The sequence below is a fragment of the Capricornis sumatraensis genome, chromosome 1 (genome assembly GCF_032405125.1).
Source record: "Capricornis sumatraensis isolate serow.1 chromosome 1, serow.2, whole genome shotgun sequence".
Lineage (NCBI taxonomy): Eukaryota > Metazoa > Chordata > Mammalia > Artiodactyla > Bovidae > Capricornis > Capricornis sumatraensis.
In genome coordinates, this window is record NC_091069.1 from 257,786,621 (window position 1) to 257,810,653 (window position 24,033).

The window sequence follows — 24,033 nt, forward strand, 5'->3', positions numbered from 1 at the left end:
GATAAACTTGGAATTCCTAGCCAAGGATGGCAATACTTAGTATGTGGTATTATCACACATCATCCCCATACCCATGGTAGATGTTACTAGTCAATATAAGCACTTGTTCTCAGATACATTCTCTAAGTTCATCTCTACACAATGTGTGGAGAGCCATTATCATTCAACAGATATTGTCACATGTGAAGAAACTTACCCCATCTCTGATCTTTGTCAAAGGATTGATTGATCCTCCTGCTATTTTCATATGAGCAAGGTAAGAAACATACAGCTATTTTTACTACTTTAGTTGTAACTAAAACTATTTTTTAGCTGCAAAATTTAGAGTACATATTGCATGAGATTTCATTATACACAATGACCCCAAGAGAAAAGCAAATATGTCAAAGTCACATTTATTGATGACATCCTTATATACATGTTTAAAATATGTGCCATAGTATGATGTAATGAGAGCAAGTATAAATGCTGACTTCAGAATCCAACTTCTGTGTAAGACACGACATACTCTAAGACCTTGGTAGTCAAAGTGCCAATCCACAAACAGTTTACTGGCCTGTGACAAGATGTAAGTTGCACCATGATGTAAGTAAGTCAACTACCTCACAGAGCACACAGATTATTTCATTGATTTTATTATTATTGTAGCAAGACTTTCTCAATGAAGGAAATAGTGCCTCAATTTACACTTTAATGCTAACTTCTTATCTTGTTGGAGGCCAGCACTTCAAGTATCTCTAAAGGGTCATGAAATCATGTCCAAAATCATGGGGACAATGGCTGTTTGGTGAGGCCACAACAGGAAATGCCAGCTCAGAAATATAGGAAAGACATGATCAATGTTCTTTTTTTTTTTTTTTTTCCTATGAAATAGATGTGTTTGTGAATCTAATCAAGAAAGAAGTAGATTTCTAACTGGCAAAAATGTATTGCTGTCCAATCGTGCTTGGCCCATTATTAAGGCTTTGTATCTATTACTTAACTTGATCCTCATAACAACCTCACAAATTAATTGATTAACCTTTACAAATGCCACAGAAGTTTAATATTGAAATAGACTACAGAAAAACAATATCATGAGTGATGTTGTTAACAGGGCAAGTGTCATCAGATGACTTTCAAATGCACAATGATTTCTGCATTCCTAGGGCCAACTCCATACTATCTTTTTTATCTATTATAGGATTATTTCTGATAAATAAAATTTGTATGTGTTTAAGGTGCACAATGTTCATCAAAAACTCTACAAATAATAAATGATGGACAGGGTGTGAAGAAAAAGGAACCGTCTTAATTGTTGGTGAGAATATAAATTCACATAGCCATTATGGAGAACAGTATGGATGTTCCTTAAAAAACTAAAAATAGAGTTACCATTTGACCCAGTAACCCTTCTCTGGAACATATATCTGAAATAAACTATTATTTGAAAGGATACATGCACCCTAATATTCATAGCAGGACTATTTACAATAGCCAAGACTTGCAAGCAAACTGTGTCCATTGACAGATGAACGGATAAAGAAAATGTGGTATATATACACAATAGAATATTACTCAGCCATAAGAAAGAAGGAAATAATGCCCTTTGCAGCAACAGGGATGGGTACTTCATTTAGAGATTATCACACAAAATGAAGTAACCCAGACCCAGAAAGACAAACATCTTACGATACTGCTTATATGCAGAATCAAAAATATGATACATATGAATTTATTTACAAAACAGAAATAGACTCACAGATGCAGAAAAAGAACATGGTTACCAAAGAGAAAATGTGGGGAGGGTAAATTAAGAGTTTGGGATTCGTATATACACACTACTATGCAACAAGGGCCTGTCATATAACATATGGACCTATACTCAATAGTTTGTCATAACCTATCTGGAAAAGAATTTTTTAAAGAATGTATATATATACACACATGAATATATGTATTATAACTGAATCACTCTGCTGTAAACCTGAAACCAATACAACATTGTGAATCAACTCTATTTTAATAAAAACTTTAAAAATTGAATGGAAAAATTAATAACAAAGTATTCAATGTTTTGATATAAGTATACATGTATAATGATTGCCACAATTAATCTAACATTGTTGGATTTGATTTGCTAAAGTTTTGTTTAGAATTTTTGCATCCATGTTTACAAGGAATGTTGGTCTATAGTTTCCTTTTCATGTAATGTCTTTGTGTGGTTTTGGCTTCAAAGAATGAGTTCCTTTCTCTTTAATATTCTGGGAGAGTTTGTGTAGAATTGATACTATTTCTTCCTTAAATGTTTTGTTGAATTCATTAGTGAAGTCATCTTGGCCTGGAGTTTTCCTTATGGAAAGTTTTGAACTATGAATTCAATTTTCATTAATAGGTTTAGGAATAAATATCTAGGTTACTTTTCCCTGAGTGAGCTTTGGTAATTTGTGTACTGCAAGTAATTTGTCTATTTCACCCAAAATGTCTAATTAATAGTTAAAATCTACAGTCCTTGGGGTCACAGAAGAGTTGGACATGATTGAGTGGCTGAGCACACACAGGAGCATGCATGCTAAGTCACTTCAGTTGTGTTCAACTCTTTGTGACACTATGGACTGTAGCCGCCCAGGCTCCTATACCCATGGGGTTCACCAGGCAAGAATACTGGAGTGGGTAGCCATGCCTTCCTCCAGGGGATCGTCTTGACCCAGGGATGGAAGCCGTGTCTCCTATCTGCACTGGCTGGCAGGTTCTTTACCAGTAGCACCAATGGGGAAGCCTGAGTACACACACACATAAGCAAAAACTGCTGACAATGTTCCCTGACTATGCTTTTAATATCCGTAGAATATGTCTCTTCGCATTCCTGATGCTGGTGATTTGTTTTTTCATTTTCACCGGTGAGTTTGACCCATTTAATTGCTCTTATAGAAAAAAAAATAGAAAAAACTCTTTGATTTTGTTTATTTTATCTTTTCTATTTCATTGACTTCTGTTTGAATTTTATTATTCCTTATTTCTCCTTACCTTGTTTAACTTGTTCCTCTTTTTCTGGTTTCTCAAAATGAAAATTGATGTCAGTGATTTGAAATCTTTCTTCTTTACCAGTATAGGCATTTAATGCTAGGCAAGATCTCCAATTAAAAGACGCTTACTCCTTGGAAGAAAACTTATGACCAACCTAGATAGCCTATTCAAAAGCAGAGATATTACCTTTCCGACTAAGGTCTGTCTAGAAGACAATGGCACCCCACTCCAGTACTCTTGCCTGTAAAATCCCATGGACGGAGGAGCCTGGTAGGCTGCAGTCCATGGGGTCGTGAACAGTCAGACATGACTGAGCGACTTCACTTTCGCTATTCACCTTCATGGATTGGAGAAGGAAATGGCAACACACTCCAGTGTTCTTGCCTGGAGAATCCCAGGGAAGGGGGAGCCTGGTGGGCTGCCGTCTCTGGGGTCGCACAGAGTCGAACACGACTGAAGCGACTTAGCAGCAGCAGCAGCAGTCAAGGCTATGGTTTTTCCAGTAGTCATGTATGGATGTGAGAGCTGGACTGTGAAGGAGGCTGAGCACCGAAGAACTGATGCTTTTGAACTGTGGTGTTGGAGAAGACTCTTGAGAGTCCCTTGGACTGCAAGGAGATCCAACCAGTCCATTCTGAAGGAGATCAACCCTGGGATTTCTTTGGAAGGAATGATGCTAAAGCTGACTTTGGCCACCTCATGCGAAGAGTTGACTCACTGGAAAAGCCTCTGATGCTGGGAGGGATTGGGGGCAGGACGAGACGGGGATGAGAGAGGATGACATGACTGGATGGCATCACTGACTCAATGGACATGAGTCTGAGTGAACTCTGGGAGTTGGTAATGGACAGGGAGGTCTGGCGTGCTGTGATTCATGGGGTCGCAGAGAGTCGGACACGACTGAGCGACTGAACTGAGCTGAACTGAAGATCTCCAAAGTACTGCTTTAGTGGAATCTCACAAATTCTGATATATGGTGATTACTATTTTCATTACTTTCAAAATACTTGCTAATTTCCCCTTTGATTTCTTCTTTGACCATGGGTTATTTAGAAGGGCTTTCTTGGTTTCCAAATACATTGGGATTTTTTTTTAAAGATTACCCTGTTACTGATTTCAATTTGTTCATATTGATGCTTTCCAAGGCCCACTTGACTTCACTTTCCAAGATGTCTGGCTCTAGATTACTGATCACATCATCATGATTATCTGGGTCATGAAGATCTTTTTTGTACAGTTCTTCCATGTATTCTTGTCACCTCTTCTTAATATCTTCTGCTTCTGTTAGGTCCATACCATTTCTGTCCTTTATTGAGCCCATCTTTGCATGAAATGTTCCCTTGGTATCTCTAATTTTCTTGAAGAAATCTCTAGTCTTTCCCATTCTGCTGTTTTCCTCTATTTCTTTGCAATGATTGCTGAAGAAGGCTTTCTTATCTCTTCTTGCTATTCTTTGGAACTCTGCATTCAGATGCTTATATCTTTCTTTTCCTCCTTTGCTTTTTGCCTCTCTTCTTTTCACAGCTATTTGTAAGGCCTCCCCAGACAGCTATTTTGCTTTTTTGCATTTCTTTTCCATGGGGAGGGTCTTGATCCCTGTCTTCTGTACAATGTCATGTACCTCATTCCATAGTTCATCAGGCACTCTATCTATCAGATCTAGGCCCTTCAATCTATTTCTCACTTCCACTGTATAATCATAAGGGATTTGATTTAGGTCATACCTGAAAGGTCTAGAGGTTTTCCCTACTTTCTTCAATTTAAGTCTGAATTTGGTAATAAGGAGTTCATGATCTGAGCCACAGTCAGATCCTGGTCTTGTTTTTGTTGACTGTATAGAGATAATCATCAGATAATCATTATGATGTGATCACTAATCTAGAGCCAGACACCTTGGAATGTGAAGTCAAGTGGGCCTTAGAAAGCATCACTACGAACAAAGCTAGCAGAGGTGATGGAATTCCAGTTAAGCTGTTTCAAATCCTGAAAGATGATGCTGTGAAAGTGCTGCACTCAATATGCCAACAAATTTGGAAAACTCAGCAGTGGCCACAGGGCTGGAAAAGGTCAGTTTTCATTCCAATCCCAAAGAAAGGCAATGCAAAAGAATGCTCAAACTACCGCACAATTGCACTCATCTCACATGCTAGTAAAGTAATACTCAAAATTCTCCAAGCCAGGCTTCAGCAATACGTGAACCGTGAACTCCCTGATGTTCAAGCTGGTTTTAGAAAAGGGAGAGGAACCAGAGATCAAATTGCCAACATCCGCTGGATCATGGAAAAAGCAAGAGAGTTCCAGAAAAACATCTATTTCTGCTTGATTGACTATTTGAAAGCCTTTGACTGTGTGGATCACAATAACCTGTGGACAATTCTGAAAGAGATGGGAATACCAGACCACCTAACCTGCCTCTTGAGAAATCTGTATGCAGGTCAGGAAGCAACAGTTAGAACTGGACATGGAACAACAGACTGGTTCCAAATAGGAAAAGGAGTCCGTCAAGGCTGTATATTGTCACCCTGCTTATTTAACTTCTATGCAGAGTACATCATGAGAAACACTGGACCAGAAGAAACACAAGCTGGAATCAAGATTGCCAGGATAAATATCAATCACCTCAGATATGCAGATGACACCACCCTTATGGCAGAAAGTGAAGAGGAGCTAAAGAGCCTCTTGATGAAAGTGAAAGAGGAGAGTGAAAAAGTTGGCTTAAAGCTCAACATTCAGAAAACGAAGATCATGGCATCCGGTCCCATCACTTCATGGGAAATAGATGGGGAAACAGTGGAAATGGTGTCAGACTTTATTTTGGGGGGCTCCAAGATCACTGCAGATGGTGATTGCAGTCATGAAATTAAAAGACGCTTACTCCTTGGAAGAAAAGTTATGACCAACCTAGATAGCATATTCAAAAGCAGAGACATTACTTTGCTGACTAAGGTCCGTCTAGTCAAGGCTATCGTTTTTCCTGTGGTCATGTATGGATGTGAGACTTGGTCTGTGAAGAAGGCTGAGCACCAAAGAATTGATACTTTTGAGCTGTGGTGTTGGAGAAGACTCTTGAGAGTCCCTTGGACTGTAAGGAGATCCAACCAGTCCATTCTTAAGGAGATCAACCCTGGGATTTCTTTGGAGGGAATGATGCTAAAGCTGAAACTCCAGTACTTTGGCCACCTCATGCGAAGAGTTGACTCATTGGAAAAGCCTCTGATGCCTGGAGGGATTGGGGGCAGGAGGAGAAGGGGACAACTGAGGATGAAAATGGCTGGATGGCATCATGGACTCGATGGACGTGAGTCTGAGTGAACTCCGGGAGATGGTGATGAACAGGGAGGCCTGGCGTGCTGCAATTCATGGGGTCGCAAAGAGTCAGACATGACTGAGCGACTGAACTGATTTCAGTTTAATTCTGCTTAGGTCAGAGAATATATTTGGAATGACTTGAATCCTTTAAAGTTTTGAGAATATTTTTATGATACAGAATGTGGTCTATCTTGGTAAATGTTTCATACGTACTTGAAAACAATGTGTATTTCTGGAGTTTTTTACTATTAAGTTTTATTGGAAAATAGTTGCTTTATAGTTGTGTTAGTTTCTGCTGCACAGCAAAGTGAATCAGCTATGTATATATACATATATATCTCCTCTTTTTTTTTGGATTTCCTTTCCATTTAGGTCAGCACAGAGCAGTGCGTAAAGCAACTGTACTTCAACAAAAATTAATTTTTAAAAAATTCCAGAAAATTTTTATCCTTAAAAAAGAAAAGGATTTGCATTTGCTATTATGGTGTGCAGTGTTCTGTTAATATAAATTAGGTCAAATTAATTGATAGTGTTCTTCAAGCCTATGATATTCTTCCTGCTGATTTTCTGTCCATGTCTTGGCCACTTATTGAGAGAGGGTATTGAAACCCACTGAGGGTCTTCTCATTTTTTTAAATCATTTTTGTCTTTGAGTTTTATTTTGAATAATTTATATTGCTACATATTCAAGGTCACTAGTTTTCTCTTCTATCAAATCTAATTTCTTATTAATCCCATCCAGTGTATTGTTCATCCTACACACTGTCGCTTTCATCTCTACAAATGTATTTAAATTTTTTTTTACCTTTTCTATGTTTCTACTTAACTTTTTAATATATAGAATTTAGTTATAATAACTTTTAGTATATTTGCTAATTTTTAACGTCTTTGTTAGTTCTGATTTGGTTTTGAGTGATTGTGCTTTGATTATATGTTTTTTCTGCTTTTTATGCCAGACATTATGAAATTTGCTTTTTTTGGATATGGGATACTTTTACATTCCTATAAATGTTCATATACTTTGTTTGGGGAGGCAGTTAAGCTACTTGGAAACAGTTTGATCCTTTTGGGCATTGGTATTATGATTTGTTAAGTATGTCCAGAGTGGTACTTAATTTAAGGCTAATTATTTCCTCCTACTGAAATAAGACCTTTCTGAAGTTTCTCCCTAGTGCTTTATAAATTATGAGTTTTTCCCATCTCTCTAAAGGTAAAAGGCACTATCCTTGACCCTGTGAGCAATGGAAATTATCCTCTAATCCTTTCTAGATGGATGTTCCCCAGTTGGGCCATTTCCTCACATTTCCTGTGCTATTAGCACTCTGATGAATAACAAAGAGGCATCCTCTGCAGAGCTCTGTGTTTCTCTGCACAGTTCATGCCTCTCTGGTACTCTGTGCTTTGAACTCTCATCCTTTGGTCTCCCCAGGCTCTCAGCTTTGCCTGCTCATCTCAAGGAGTACACTGGGCTCCACCTGAACTCCCTTTCCTGTACCATGGCCTGGAAACCCTTGGCAGTAAACTGGAGCAATTGTAGGGCATCTCATTTGCTTCTCATCTTGCAGGGATCACTGTCTTTTATTCCTGATGTCCAGTGTCCTGACAATTGTTGTTCCATTTCATATATATGTATATAAAATGAACTGATAAACATATATATTCCTTTTTGTTATTTGAATTGGTAGGTAAATCCAGTTCCTGTTACTTCACCTTGGGCATTCTAACAGATGAGAACTGATCATCTTGTTTGAGATATTCCTATGAAAACTGTCACTGATGTCAGTTCAGTTCAGTTGCTCAGTTGTGTCTGACTCTTTGTGACCCCATGGACTGTAGCACACCAGGCTTCCCTGTTCATCACCAACTCCCAGAACTTGCTCAAATACATGTCCATTGAGTCGGTGATGCCATCCAACCATCTCATCCTCTGTTGTCCCCTCTCCTCCCGCCTTCAATCTTTCCCAGAATCAGGGTCTTTTCAAATGAGTCAGTTCTTCACTTCAGGTGGCCAAGTGTTGGAATTTCAGCTTCAGCATCAGTCCTTTCAATGAATATTCAGGATTGATTTCCTTTAGGATGGATCGATTGGATGTCCTTGCAGTCCAAGGGACTCTCAAGAGTCTTCTCCAACACCATGGTTCAAAAGCATCAATTCTTTGGTGTTCAACTTTTTTTATAGCCCAACTCTCACATCCGTACATGACTACTGGAAAAACCATAGCTTTGACTACGTGGACCTTTGTCGGCAAAGTAATATCTCTGCTTTTTAACATGCTATCTAGGTTGGTCATAGCTTTTCTTCCAAAGAGCAAGTGCCTTTTCATTTCATGGCTGCAGTCATCATCTGCACTGAGTTTGGAACCCCCCTTCAAAAAAAAAACTTTCTCACTGTTTCCATTGTTTCCCCATCTATTTGCCATGAAGTGATGGGACTGGATGCCACGATCTTAGTTTTTTGAATGCTGAATTTTAAGCCAGCTTTTTCACTCTCCTCTTTCACTTTCATCAAGAGGCTCCTGGGTTCCTCTTTGCTTTCTACCGTAACGGTGGTGTCATCTGCATATCTGAGGTTATGCATAGTTTGGTCTCAGGTCAGACAACAGGGAGGGAACACAGCCCTGCCCATCAACAGAAAATTGGATTAAAGATTTACTAAGCATGGCCCTGCCCATCAGAACAAGACCCACTTTCCCCCACAGTCAGTCTCTCCCATCAGGAAGTTTCCATAAGCCTCTTATCCTTATCCCTCAGAGAGCAGAGAGAATGAAAACCACAATCACAGGAAATCAATCAAACTGATCACATGGACCACAGCCTTGTCTAACTCAATGACATTATGAACCATGCCATGTAGGGCCACCCAAGATGGACGGGTCATGGTGAAGAGTTCTGACAAAACGTGGTCCACTGGAGAAGGCAAATGGCAAACCACTTCAGTATTCTTGCCTTGAGAACCCCGTGAACAGTATGAAAAGGCAAAAAGTTATGACACTGAAAGATGAACTCCCCAGGTCAGTAGGTGTCATTGATGTACCAGACTTTTATCAATACATTCATAGTCATAAATCAGGATTTTACATATTAGGAGTGTGTTTGACATGTATGGATCTCCAATCCTCCACCAGGAACTTAGCTTCAACTTCTTCTTGGAATTTTTTATCAATATCAATTTCTTGATCAAATTACTAAATATAAAATTGGAAGTGCAGACCAAAGCATAGATATTATATTTGTCTATGCAATAGATGCTATGTAATATACTTTAACCCTAAAATACCAACAAAACCTCTTCTAGAGCTCTTGGCAATAGTGTATCAGGATCTGTGAATATTAGTTAAATGGACATTTCCTTCCTTTTGAGCTTACAACCCTGGAGTTGGCTAATCATTGCCTGCTCTGTTACCAGAATCTCTGCTTTGACTTTAAAAAAAAAAAAAAGGCCAATTGACATACTTAGTTAAAACATAAGAAAAAATATTTCATGAATGTTCTGGTGGAAGAGGAAGAGGTAGAAATGAAAAAAAAAGAAATTACAACTGACATCACAGAGATACAAAGCATTGTGAGATACCACAATCAACAGTTCCATGTCATACACACTGCTATTTATTAAACAGGTAACTAATAAGGACATGCTGCATAGCACAAGGAACTCTATTCAACACTCTATAATGACCGATAAGGGAAAAGGGTCTGAAAAAAGTGGATATATGTATGTGTATGATGTGTGCACGCTGCATTGCTTCAGTTGTGTCTGGCTCTTTGGACCCCCTAGACTGTGGCTGGCAAGGATCCTCTGTCCATTGGATTCTCACAGCAGGAATACTGGAGTAGGTTGCCATTTCCTTCTCCAGGGGACATTCCTGACTCAGGAATCAAGACCATGTCTCTTTATGTCTCCTGTTCTTTACCACTAGCACTATCTGGGAAGCCAGATATATGTATATGATTAACATTCACTTTGCTGTACAGCAGAAGGTAACACACATTGTAAATTAATTATACTCCAATGATTTTTTTAAAATCAGTTACATGTCCATAAAATAGACAACCTAGAAGAAATAGATAAGTTTCTAGAACCATGCAATTTTTCAATACTGAATCAGGGAGAAATACACAGTCTGAATGGACTGGTCACTAGCCATAAAACTGAATTAGTAATTAAAAAACACTCCCAGCAAACAAAAGCCCAGGACTGATCAGCCTCTTGGGGGAATACTACCAAACATACAAAGAAGTACTAATACCTATCCTTCTCCAACTATTCCAGAAAATTGAGGAGAAGGGTACACTCTCAAATCCATTCCACAAGACCACCATTATGCTCACACCAAAACCAGACAAAGACACAACAAAAAAGAAACTTATAGGCCAATATCCCTGATGAATATAGATGCAAAACCCTCAATAAAATATTAGCAAACCTAATTCAATAATACACAAAAAGGCTCAGACACTATGATCAAGTGGGACTTATTCTAGGGAGGCAAGAAGGGCTCAATATCCACAAATCTATCAGTATGACACACCACATTAACAAAGGGAACGATAAAAACCACATGATCACCTCAGCAGATGCAGAAAAAGCATCTGACAAAATTCAACATACAGCCATGATAACAACTTCACAGCCCAGGTTGCTATCTCAATATTCTGTAATAACCTATATGGGAAAACAATCCTAAAAAGAACACATACACACATATAACTGAATGAGTTTGATGTACACCTGAAACTAATACAACACTGTAAATCTCTAGACTTCAATTAGCAAAGATAAATTAAAAACAAAACAAACATGTGGATATGGAGGAAACATATCTCTACATAATAAAAGATATGTTTTTCATAAGTTTGTCCCGTTTGTGACAAACCCACAGCTAACATCATATGAAAGGTTGAAAAGCTGAAAGGTTTTATTTTAAATCCCCAGGAACAAGACAGTGATGCCCACTCTTGACGCTTCTATTCGACATAGTATTGAAAGTCCCGGTGAGAGAAATCTCAAGAATAAGAATAAGAAATAAAAGGAATCCAAATCGGAAGGGAAGAAGTAGAAGTGTCACAATTTGCAGATGACATGATACTATATATAGAAAACTCTCTGCCAAAACTATTAGGATAAATGAATTCAGTAAAATTGTATGATGCAAGACTAATATACAGAAATCCGTTATTTTTCTATGCACTAATAATGAACTATCAGAAAGAGAAAACAAGAAAACAATCTGTTTAAAATCACATAAAAAAGAATAAAATACCTAGAAGTAAACTCTTTAACCAAGGAAGTTAAAGATCTATATCCTGAAAAACTATAAAACGTTGATAAATGAAGGAAATTAAAGATGATACAAATAAATGGAAAATATCTCATGCTCATGAATTAGAAGAATTAATATTGTTAAAATGTCTGTACTATCCAAAGCAATCTATGGATTTAATGAAACTCTATCTCTATCTATGTTTAATGAATCTCTAGCTACCTATGTCTAAAAATCATTTTTCACAGAACTAGAATAGTCCTAAAATTCATATCAAACCACAAAAGACCTTGAATTGCCAAAGAAATCTAGAAAAAGAACAAAGCTGGAGATACCATGCTCACAGACTTCAGACTATACTACAAAGTTACAGTAATCAAAACAGCAAGGTACTGGCACAAAGACAGTCATATAGATCAATGAAGCAGAATAGAGAGCCCACAAATAAGTCTGCACACTTGTGGTCAGTTAACCTATCTATGACAAAAGAGGCGAGAATGAATGCACAATAGAGAAAAGATAATCTCTTCAATGAGTGGTGCTGGGAAAACTGGACAGCTACATACAAAAACAATGAAATCAGAACATTTCCTCACACCGTATACAAAAATAAAGTCAAAATCGGATAAAGACTCAACTGTAAGGCCAGAAACCACAAAACTCCTGTAAGAGAACATAGGCTACATACTCTTTGACATAAGTTGTAGAAATAATTTTTGGATCTGGCTCCTAAGGCAAAGAAAGAAGAAAGCAAAAATAAAGAAATAGGACATAATTAAAATGAAAAGCTTTGGTACAGCAAAGGGAACCACTGACAAAGCAAAAAGACAACCTACTGAATAGGAGAAAGTATTTACAAATGGTATAAATGATAAAGGGTTAATATTCACAACATAAAAACAGCTCATACAACTCGATATTAAAAAACAACTCAGTGAAAAAATAAGCAGTAGGCAAGGAGACCTTTGTATAAAGATGACATGCAGATGGCCAATGGGCACTGGGAAGATGCTCAACATTGCTAATCATCAGAGAAACACAGATCAAAACCAGAGTGAGATATCACTTCACACCTGTCAGAATGGCCATCATCAAAAAGTCCACAAATAACAAAATCTTAGAGGAAAATATAGGCAGACCACTCTCTGACACAAACCACAGCATCATCTTTTTAAATCTATCTCCCAGAATAATGGAAATAAAAGCAAAAATAAACAAATGGAACCCACTGAAACTCAAAAGCTTTTGAGTATCAAAGGAGACAAGAAACAAAATGAAAAGACAACTCACAGATTGGGAGAAAATATTTGCAAATGACGTGACTGATAAGTGATTAGTCTCCAAAGTTTACAAACAGCTTATGACACTTAATAGCATTAAAACAAAGAAGCCACTCAAAAAATGGGCAGAAGACCTGAAGAGACATTTCTCTATAAAGGGCATACAGATCGCCGACAGGCGTATGAAAAGATGTTCAAAACTGCCAGTCGTTTGAGAAACGCAAATCAAAACTACAATGAGATTTCACCTCATACTGGTCAGAATGGTTATCATCAAAAAAAAAATCCACAAACAGCAAATTCTAGAGATAGTGTGGATAGAAGGGAACCCTCCTTCAGTTGTTGGTGGGAATGTAAATTGGTAGAGCCACTATGGAGAACAGTGCAGAGGCTCCTTAAAAAACTAAAAATAGAGCTACCATATGAGCCTACAATCCCACTCCTGGGCATATACCCAGAGGAAAACATGGCCCCCAAAGATACATGCACCCCAGTGTTCATTGCAGCACTGTTTATGATGGCCAAGACATGGAGACAACCTAAATGTCCATTGACAGAGGAATGGATAAAGAAGATGTGGAGCATAGACACAGTGGAATATTACCCACCGCTAAAAGGGATGAAACAAGGCCACTGCAGCAACCTGGATGGGCGGAGAGCACGTTATACTGAGCGAAGTAAGTCAGACAGAGAAGCAGAAGCATCATATCGCATCCCTTATATGTGGAATCTAAAAAGAAACGATACAGATGAGCTTACTTACAAGACAGAGACTCACAGACTCAGAAAATGAACTCATGTTTGCCAGGGGGAAGGGATAGTTGAGGACTTCGGGAAGGTCATGTATACACTGTGATATTTAAAATGGATAACCAAAAAAATCTATTGTATAGCACATGGAACTCTGCTCAATATCATGTGCCAGCCTGGATGGGAAGGGGGTTTGGAGGAGAATGGATACACAATATATGTATGACTGAGTCCCTTCACTGTTCACCTAAAACTATCACAGCATTGTTAATTGGCTATATCCCAATACAAAATGCTTTTGGTGTCAAAAATAAATAAATAAAGTAAAAATGCCTTTAAAAAAAGTCCACAAATAACAAATGCTGGTAAAGACGTGAAGAAAAGAGAACTCCCCTACATGGTTGGTGAGAATATAAATTGGCACAGTCAGTATGGAAGAGTATGGAGCTTCCAGCAAAAAAAACAGAAACAGAACCATCATGTGATCCAGAAATCCCACTTCTGAGTATGTATCTGAGGAAAGTAAAGACAGTAGTTCAAAAAAATACATGCTCTCTGATGTTCATAGTAGCAATACTTACAATAGCTAATTTATGGAAGCAACTTAAGTATCCATCAACTGATGAATGTATTATATATATAATCCATGGAAATATTTCATGAGAAACGCTGAGCTGGATGAAGCACAAGCTGGAATCAAGATTGCCGGGAGAAACACCAATAAACTCAGATATGCAGATGACACCACCCTCAAGGCAGAAAGCAAAGAAGAACTAAAGACCCTTTTGATGAAAGTGAAAGAGGAGAGTGAAAAAGTTGTCTTAAAGCTAAACATTCAGAAAAATAAGATCATGGCATCTGGTCCCATCACTTCATGGCAAATAAATGGGGATATGTAGAGACATATTTCACTTCTAAAATCTCTAAAAATAGGTTATCTACCTATTTAAAGGATTAAAATGAGAATAAAAGAAGCTAAGTGCTAAACTCTAAAATTTAGCCCAACACTAAATAATCACTTCCAATTATTCTGAGTCTAAAGTATCTTACTTGGAAAGATTGGGCCTTTAAAAAACTTTTTTTTTTCAATAATAGTGAAGTCTGGTAGAAGTGTGGCTAAGGAATACCTATCACTCAGAGCAATGCTGTGTATTTTCTGGTAATGTCACCAAGCCAAATACTCATCTCCAACTCTGTGGATAAATTCCTTGGAATGGAAGAGGAGGAAGGGCTGACTCACTTGATATGGCTTGAGAGGAATGAGGGACCCAGCTGGATTTCCAGGGAAGCGCCCCCAGAGATTAGCCTAATTTTGCATCCACAGGGCTGAGTGTGGTCCAGCACCTTTCAGGAGAAGTGGAGATGGAAAGGGAATTTAGGGAGAAAGGAGCATCTACAGGGCTGGCCCATCTGGACGGGGATTGCGATGCTGTGGAGCTATGATGCCTTTCATGGTTGTGGGAAATGTCAAGATATGCACAAGTTATCTTGTGATCTGCCTTGGATTTGTCCAGTGGCCAGAATCAGTCATGTGTTCTCCAACAGGCAAGCCACAAAGACAATGCAGCTGCTGTATATGTGTTTTTCTGTCCACGTGGACTGCAAAAGACATATTTCAACTTCATCTTTTTTTGGTAAGGCTTCCCATGAGACTGGCAATGCTTTCCATTTCAATTCTTCCAATTCTGGAGTGTTGAATGAGCTTCAGAGTTTGTGCTCAGCTCCATGCCTATCTCCTCTCATTTAATATTCCACATAGCACTGTGAGGGTGAAATTATCATCATGCCCGTTTTACAGACGAGCAAGCTGAGGCTTGGAGGGAGCAAGTGACTTGGCCAAGAAGTGATAGTCTATCAGTGGGAGAGGCAGGATTTGCACCCAGCTTTGTTTAACTCCTTCAGAAGACCTGGTTATCAGATTTGAGTGTGGAGCAAAGACATTAAGGAACACATTAACCACCTAGCCAAAGGCCCCAGGACCTGGTTTAAAGAACCAGGGTCTTGGTCAATGCTATTCTTTCTGATCGAAACTACTAAAGAAAGTGTTCTTTCAAAACTAGGCAACTAAATAAATTTTCAATGTTTTCTTCCCTAGGCCTTATGGAGCAATGGGTATGAGCTGAATCTTTGGAGTTTGAGGCTCATTTAAACCTTTTTTTTTAGCTCTGTGACCCTGAGTCTCTTCCATGCCTCTGTTTCATTCTTTTAAAATATATAGCTTACAACGTGAGAGACCCGGGTTCAATCCCTGGGTCGGGAAGATCTCCTGGAGAAAGGAATGGCAACCCACTCCAGTATTCTTGCCTGAAAAATCCCATGGACAGAGAAGCCTGGTAGGCTACACCCCATAGGGTTGCAAAGAGTTGGACACGACTGAGTGACTTCACTTTTTTCACTTTCATAATAATAAATTATAACCGTATGTTTTTTGAGAAATTTAAATAAAATTTTCACAGTGCCAAGCACATCCTATACACTCTATAAATATAATATTTAGAGGGAAAAAAAATAGAAGTCTCAGACATTTGAAAATCCTACCTATGATACTGTATTCTGCAAGCCAGAATTTCCCCAAAATGCAAAGCCACTTGGTATTTGTGGAACACAAGGGACATGCATTCAAGCCCATTCTGTTGTGTTTACACATACTTAACTGGGGAGAAGTTGTGATGATTTACATGCCTCTCCATTTAATACTGTCACCCCAGGCCTTTCTGGTGAGGTCACTAGTGAAGCTACAGGATGGAGCACGTGTGTGTCTCTGACTGTGTGTCATCTGTTTTATGCCAAAGGGAAATTGAGACATATTTTTAAATCCCTTGTTTTGTTGAATGAATTCCTCTCTTCCCCGTTTGCCTGAACAAGTAGGAGTCATGGTCCTAAAATAAATTTCATCATTTTCCCAGAAGACAGAATAAATACCCTCTTGGCTGTGACTTTTCTAGGTGGCACTTAGCCCACAGGATTCACTCTTGCCGTCCACGTCACACTCTGAAACCACAATCTGCAGAGAGGCACTAGCACACTGAGAAGAGTGATGCAAGCCTTAGGGGTCATTTATACCCTGACCTCCTGGATCTGTCACTAGACACCCTTTAATTATCACTGAAATGCAGTTGAGTTACAACATTGTGTTAGCTTCAGGTGTACAGCAAAGTGATTCAGTTATACATAACCACCATGGATTATTACAAGGTGTTGACTGCAGTTATATATAACCATCGTAGATTATTACAAGGTGTTGACTGTAGTTCTCTGTGCTATACAGTAGATCCTTGATATTTATCTATTTATACATAAATTTATATTATATATGTGTGTATATTTTAATTCCAAACTCCTTATTCATCCCTCCCCCTTTGGTAACCATGTTTGTTGTCTGTCTGCGAGTCTGCTTTTGTTTCATGAATAAGTTCATCTGTCTCATATTTTAGATTCCACATGTAAGTGATATAGTTGTCTTTGGCTTACTTTACTAAGTATTATCATCTCTAGGTCCATCCTTCTTGCCGTGAATGGCATTATTTCATTCTTTTTTTATGGCTAACATTATATTATATATATGTGTCTAAATATATAATGTGTATGCATATAGTATATGTATAATGTCTATCTCTATATATATAACGTGTATATACGTATATGTGTGTATATATATAACGTGTATATACATATGTAATGTATGTGTAATATGTAATGTATGTGTATTATCTATATAATGTTTATATATACATACTGTGTGTCTATATATACACATTACACATATACCACATCTTTTTTACCTGTTCATCTGTCTATGGACATTTAGGTTGCTTCCATGTCTTGGCTATTGTATACAGTAGCACCATGGTTTTAATGGTGTTATTTTGTGCTCTGACCTCTGGATGTGTTTATAAGCAGTTTATAAAGCCAATTTATTCTGGTCTATGTCCTCTAAATGAGCTATAAGCAGGAATTTTAAAAAATTAAATTAAAATCTAGAACTTGAGTTGTACCACTAAAATTAAAAATAACTTTCCCAATGATGACATGATACTCCTCAAATTTAGCAACTGTATATATTTCCTTATTTGTAAATGCAGACAATGTCCTTGCCAGACAACACAGCTTGCATTGTTAAAAGTTAGCATTTGGGGGCGGGTGGCAGCTTTCAATATGGTGGAGGAGTAAGACGGAGCCGTCACCTTCCTCCCCACAAAATCAAAAATACATCTCTGTGGAACAATTCCTACAGAACACCTTCTGAACAACAGCACATTACTCCAGACTTCCAAAAAGGCAAGCCAGTCTCCTCAGAATGAGGTAGGGTAAAAGATAAAGAAAAGGGACAAAGGATTTCGGAACAGGGACCTGCACCCCAGGGAGGGGGACATGAAGCAGGAAATGTCTCTGCACACTCAGAAACTCCCTCACAGGCAGGGATGGGCAGGGGAGCTTCAGGACCTTAGAGCAGAACTTAGCAGCAACAGATGCTCAGAAGGCAAAACAGAGAATTCACCGCAGAGATCATTGCTGACCAGCACTTCCCAGCAGAGAAACAGTGTGCACACCCACTGAGGTGAATGGGGGCTGGGTGCTGAGGGTGCCACCCCAGGGAGAGGACCGGGGTTGAATGCTGTGAAGATACTCTGAAGGGCCTGGTACAACAGAGGGGAGGGAGTCCCGGGAAAAGCCTGGGACTCCCAGAGAGATCTCTAACTCCCCATGCTTTCAGATCTCAGGAACTCACCTTTGTGAACCCAGGCCACAGCTGTGAACTGTGCAGCCGCAGGAGTAGATATGCCCAGCTGCTGCCAAAGCCAGCAAGAGCACCAGAGGCAAACTAGATGTGAGTGCAGTCTATGATCCAGAGAGGGGAATGCAAGCCAACTGGCCGCTGCCAGAGCCAGGGCGAGTGCCTGAGGCAGGAGGCAAAACATCGCCACTGCAGCCCCAACCCCAGAGGTATCAGCTGTCACCAAGCCCTGACCGGGCACAGCTACTGCCCACACCTTCCTAGGAGCCTATGTAATTGACCTCTGTTAAGGGACACATGACTCAGGGCCACCTCCCTTGGGAGAGCACATGACCCACCTCAGACTGGAGCAACTTTCCACAGGCCTTGGCTGCAGAAGGTGCTCCCCAAACACCCCAGTTATGGCTTTCACACCCCTCTCTCTCCCTGGCCTGACTGAGCAAGTGAGCCCTAGTAAACTGCTACTTGGACCCTCTTTGGTCTGGGAGGGGAACAGACACTGAACGGTGGCCTACAAGCAGAGGCAGGCCCCAAACCAAAGAGGGACACCAGCAGCCGTGTGAGCAAAGGAAAGAAAGGGGATTTGTTCAAGGAGCCACAGATGCATAGGATTAAATCCCTGCAATGAGCCTGAGACTGTGAACTTTGGGGGCAACTGTGGGGTTTGGGAGCAAGTACAAACTGGAGTAAGGCCAGGTCTGAGTCTGAGCTGACCACACAGCGGGTCTAGAGACCTGCCTAGAAAACTGGAAGACTTCCTGATTAAGCAGATTGGCTGCAGCTCACTGTGTGGAGAGAACATTGGAGGACTCAGGAGGACATTTTTCTTACTACCACTTTCTCCACATATATTTTCTTTTTCATCTTTTGTATTATTCTAACATTGCTCTTTCTTTATTAATCCTTAAATTTTTATTTTTTGATGCAATTTTTCCTTTTTAAAACATTTTATTTCTAAATAAAATTATTTCTTTTTTTTTTTCTGTTTTTACAGTACTTTTTAGTTTCATTGCAACTCCAACCACTAGAACATAGGGACAAGTCCCCCCAGCCAGGAGACGTTCATAAGGCACTGGTTCAGCTCCATTCCTGGTGGGCAGGCTCAACAAATAAGAGGAACTACAACCTTGCAACGTGCAGAAAGGAGACCCCTGGCACAGTAAATCAAACAGAAGGAAAGACAGAGAAACATGCAGCAAATGAGGAAGCATGGTAAAAACCCACAAGACCAAACAAATGAAGAGGAAATAGGCAGTCCGCCTGAAAAAGAATTCAGAACAATGATAGCAAAGATGATCCAAAACCTTGAAAATAAAATGCAGGCACAGATAAACAGAATGGAGGCACAGATTGAGGAGATACACGAAATGTTTAACAAAGACCTAGAAGAAATAAAGAATAGACAATCAGCAATGAACAACTGAGATTTTAAAAAAATGCACTACAGGGAACCAATAGCAAAATAACTGAGACAGAAGAATGGATAAGTGAGCTGGAAGATAGAATGCTGGAGATAACTGAAACAGAGTAGAATAAAGAAAAAGAATGAAAAGAAATGAGGACAGTCTCAGAGACCTATGGGACAACACTAAGCACACCAACATTCGAGGTATAGGCGTCTCAGAAGTAGAAGAGAAAAAGAAAGGGTATGTGAAAATATTTGAGATTATAGTCAAAAACTTTCCTAACGTGGGAAAGGAAATAGCCACCCAAGTCTAGACTCCTAGAGAGTCCCAGACAGGAAACACACCAAGACACATAATAATCATGTTAATGAAAATTAAACACAAAGAAAAAATATTAAAAAGCAGCAAGGGAAAAGCAACAAATAACATACAAAGGGATCCCCATAAGGCTAATGGCTGACCTTGCAATAGGAACTTGCAGGCCAGAAGGGAGTGGCAGGATATACTTAAAGTGATTAAAAAAAAAAAAAAAAAACCTACAACCAAGATTACTCTAACAGATAAGCAAAAGTTAAGAGAATTCAGCACCACCAAACCAGCTAGAGGAAAACTGCTAAAGGAACTTCTCTACACAGCAAACACAAGGGAAAGAAAAGACCCACAAAAACAAACACAAAACAATAAAGTAAATGGTAATAGAATCACACATAAAATAATCATCTTAAATGTACAGATTGGATGAATGGATACAAAAACAAGACCCCTGTATTTCCTGCCTACAAGAGACCCACTTCAGATCTAAGGACACATACAGACTGAAAGTGAGGGCCTGGAAAAAGATATCCCATGCAAATGGAAATCAAAAGAAACTGGGAATAACAATATTCATATCAGATAAAATAGACTTTAAAATAAAGATCATTACAAGAGATAAGAAAGGACACTATATGATAATCAAGGCATAAATTCAAGAAGAATGTATAATAATTATAAATATATATAGATAAGACTCTTGAGAGTCCCTTGGACTGCAGGGTGATCCAACCAGTCCATTCTGAAGGAGATCAGTCCTGGGTGTTCTGTGGAAGGAATGATGCTAAAGCTGAAGCTCCAGTACTTTGGCCACCTCATGCGAAGAGCTGACTCATTGGAAAAGACTCTGATGCTGGGAGGGATTAGGGGCAGGAGGAGAAGGGGACGACAGAGGATGAGATGGCTGGATGGCATCACTGACTCGATGGGCGTGAGTTTGGATGGACTCCAGGAGTTGGTGATGGACAGGGAGGCCTGGCGTGCTGCAGTTCACAGGGTCCAAAGAGTCAGACACGACTGAGTGACTAAACTGAACTGAACTGAACTGATGTGTACAACATAGAAGTATCTCAATACATGAGGCAAATGCTAATAACTTTTATTTTTCCATGTTGGTCACAGCCAGGAAAATTGTGTTTGGTTTTATATATATGTTGCCCTACATATTAAGCCTTGTGTGATGACTGATCCAGACAGCAAAAAAGTACTTATTTTTAAGAAGATAGAGATTTTTAGAAAGGTTTATTCAGTTTAGCATATATATATACATATATATATGTGTATATATATGCTATGTTATTGTATATGTGTGTGCATATGTATACCTGTGTAGAAGCACCTGAAGAGTCTGTTTTCACAGAAAACTGGTTAGTTCTTTTTTTAATAGTATTATCCACCAATTGTGGCAAATTGAAAAATACAAATGGAATAGCAAGAAAATCACCTGGAGTGTCTCTCATTGTGTCAATGGTTTGCTGTAGCTCAGATGGTAAAGAATCTGCCTGTGATGTGGAAGACCCAGGTTCGATCCCTAGGTTGGGAAGATCCTCTGGAGAAGGGAATGGCGGCCACTCCAGTATTCTTGCCTGGAGAATCCCATGGACAGAGGAGCCTGGAGGGCTACTGTCTTTGGGGTCACAAAGAGTTGGACATGACTGAGTGACTAACACCACCACTACTACTGCTATTAAAGAGGGAACTGATAGTAACATAGTAACAGTAGGGACTTTAACACCCCACTTACACCAATGGACAGATCGTCCAGACGGAAAACTAGGAAGGAAAGACAAGCTTTAAAGGATACATTGAATCAGATGGACCTAATTCATATCTACAGGACATTTCATCCAAAAACAGTAGATTTCACTTTTTTCTCCAGTTCACATGGAACATTCTCCAGGATAGATCACATGTTGGGTCACAAGTTAAGCTGTGGTAAATTTTTTTAAAAACTGATCTTGTAACAAGCATCTTTTCTGACCACAGTGCTATAAGATTAGGTATCAACAATAGGAAAAAAAGCACACAAATATATGGAGAATAAATAACCAAGAGTTATTTATTCTGAATAACCAAGAGTTCAGTAAAGAAACAAAGAGGGAATTAAAAAAATACCTAGAAACAAATGACAATGAAAACCTGTCATCTCAAAACCTGTGGGATTCTGTAAAAGCAGTGCTAAGAGGGACGTTTACAGCAACACAAACCTACCTCAAGAAAAAGGAGAAACGTCAAATAAACAACTTAACCTTTCATCTAAAGCAATTAGAAACAGAAGTACATAAAAACCCCAAAGTTAGTAGAGGAAAATAAATCATACAGATCCGAGCAGAAAGAAATGAAAAAGAAATGAAAGAGACAATAGCAAAAATCAATAAAACCAAAAGCGTGTTCTTTGAGAAGATTAAAAAAAAAAAAAAAAAAGACAAATCATTAGCCAAACTCTTCAAGGCAAAAAGAGTCAACCCAATAAAATTAGAAATGAAAAAGAAGAAATCACAACAGACAACACAGAAATACAATGTATCATAAGAGGTTACTACAAGCAACTATGTGCCAATAAAATGCACAACCTTGAATAAATGGACACATTTTTAGAAAATTAAAACTTTTCAAGACTGAACCAGAAAGAAATAGAAAATATGAACAGACCAGTCACAAGAACAGAAATCAAAACTGTAGTAAAAAATCTTCCAACAAGAAAAAACCTCGGGCCAGATGGTTTCACAGGCAAGTTCTATGAAAAGCTTAGAGAAGAGCTAACACATATCTTGCTCAACCCTTCCAGAAAATTACAGAGGAAGGAAAATTGCCAAACTCATTCTACTAATCCACCATCATCCTGATTCCAAAACAAGACAAACCACACACACACAAAGAATCACATACTAGTGTCATTGATGAATACATATGCCGAAATTCTCAACAAAATTCTAGGAAACAGGGTCCAAAAATACATTAAAAAGATGATACATCATGATCAAGTGGGCTCTATCCCAAGGATGCAAGAATTCTTCAATCTACACAAATCAATCAATGTGATATACCATATCAACAAACTGAAAGATAAAAATCACATGATCATCTCAATAGATGCAGAGAAAGCGTTCAACAAAATTCAATACTCATTTATGGTAAAAAAAAAAAAAAAAAAACCTCTCCAGAAAGTAGGCATAGAAGGAACATACCTCAACAAAATAAAAACCATATATGACAAATCCAAAGCAAACATTATTCTCAGTGGTGAAAAACTGAAAGCATTCTTTCTGAGATCAGGTACAAGACAAGAATGCCCACTCTCACCACTATTATTCAACATAGTTTTGGAAGTCCTAGCCACAGCAACCAGAGAATAAAAAGAAATAAGAGGAATCCAGACTGAAAAAGAAGAAGTAAAATTCTTACTGTTTGCAGATATTGTACATGGAAAACACTAAAAATGTCACCAGAAAATTACTAGAGCTAATCAAGAATATACTAAAGTTGCAGGATGTAAAATTAATACAGTAAAGTTGCAGGATATAAAATTAATAGTGTATAGGAAATTCCTAGCTTTCCTATATACTAACAATGAAAAATCAGAAAGAAAAATTAAGGAAACAATCCACTCACCACTGCAACAAAAATAAAATGCCTAGGAATAAACTTACCTAAAGAGATGATAGACCTGTATACAGAAAACTATAAGTCACTGATGAAAGAAATCAAAGACAACACAAACAGATGGAGAGATATACCAGGCTTTTGGATCGGAAGAATAAATACTTTGAAAATGACTATATTACCCAAAGCAATCTACAGATTCAATGTAATCTTTATCAAACTACCAGTGGAATTCTTCACCAGAACTAGAACAAAAAAGTTTACAATTTATATGGAAACAAAAAAGATCTGAATAATCAAAGCAATCTTCAGAAAGAAAAACTGAGCTGGAGAAATCAACATTCCTGACTTCAGACTATACTACAAAGCCA

At 38.6% G+C, this 24,033-nt stretch overlaps 1 protein-coding gene across 1 annotated transcript in view; it reads right to left on the bottom strand.

Annotated features, from left to right (window-relative positions):
• Window positions 1-24,033, bottom strand: part of COL6A5 (collagen type VI alpha 5 chain) — a 139,944-nt gene that overhangs the window by 22,280 nt on the left and 93,631 nt on the right. The window lies entirely within an intron of this gene.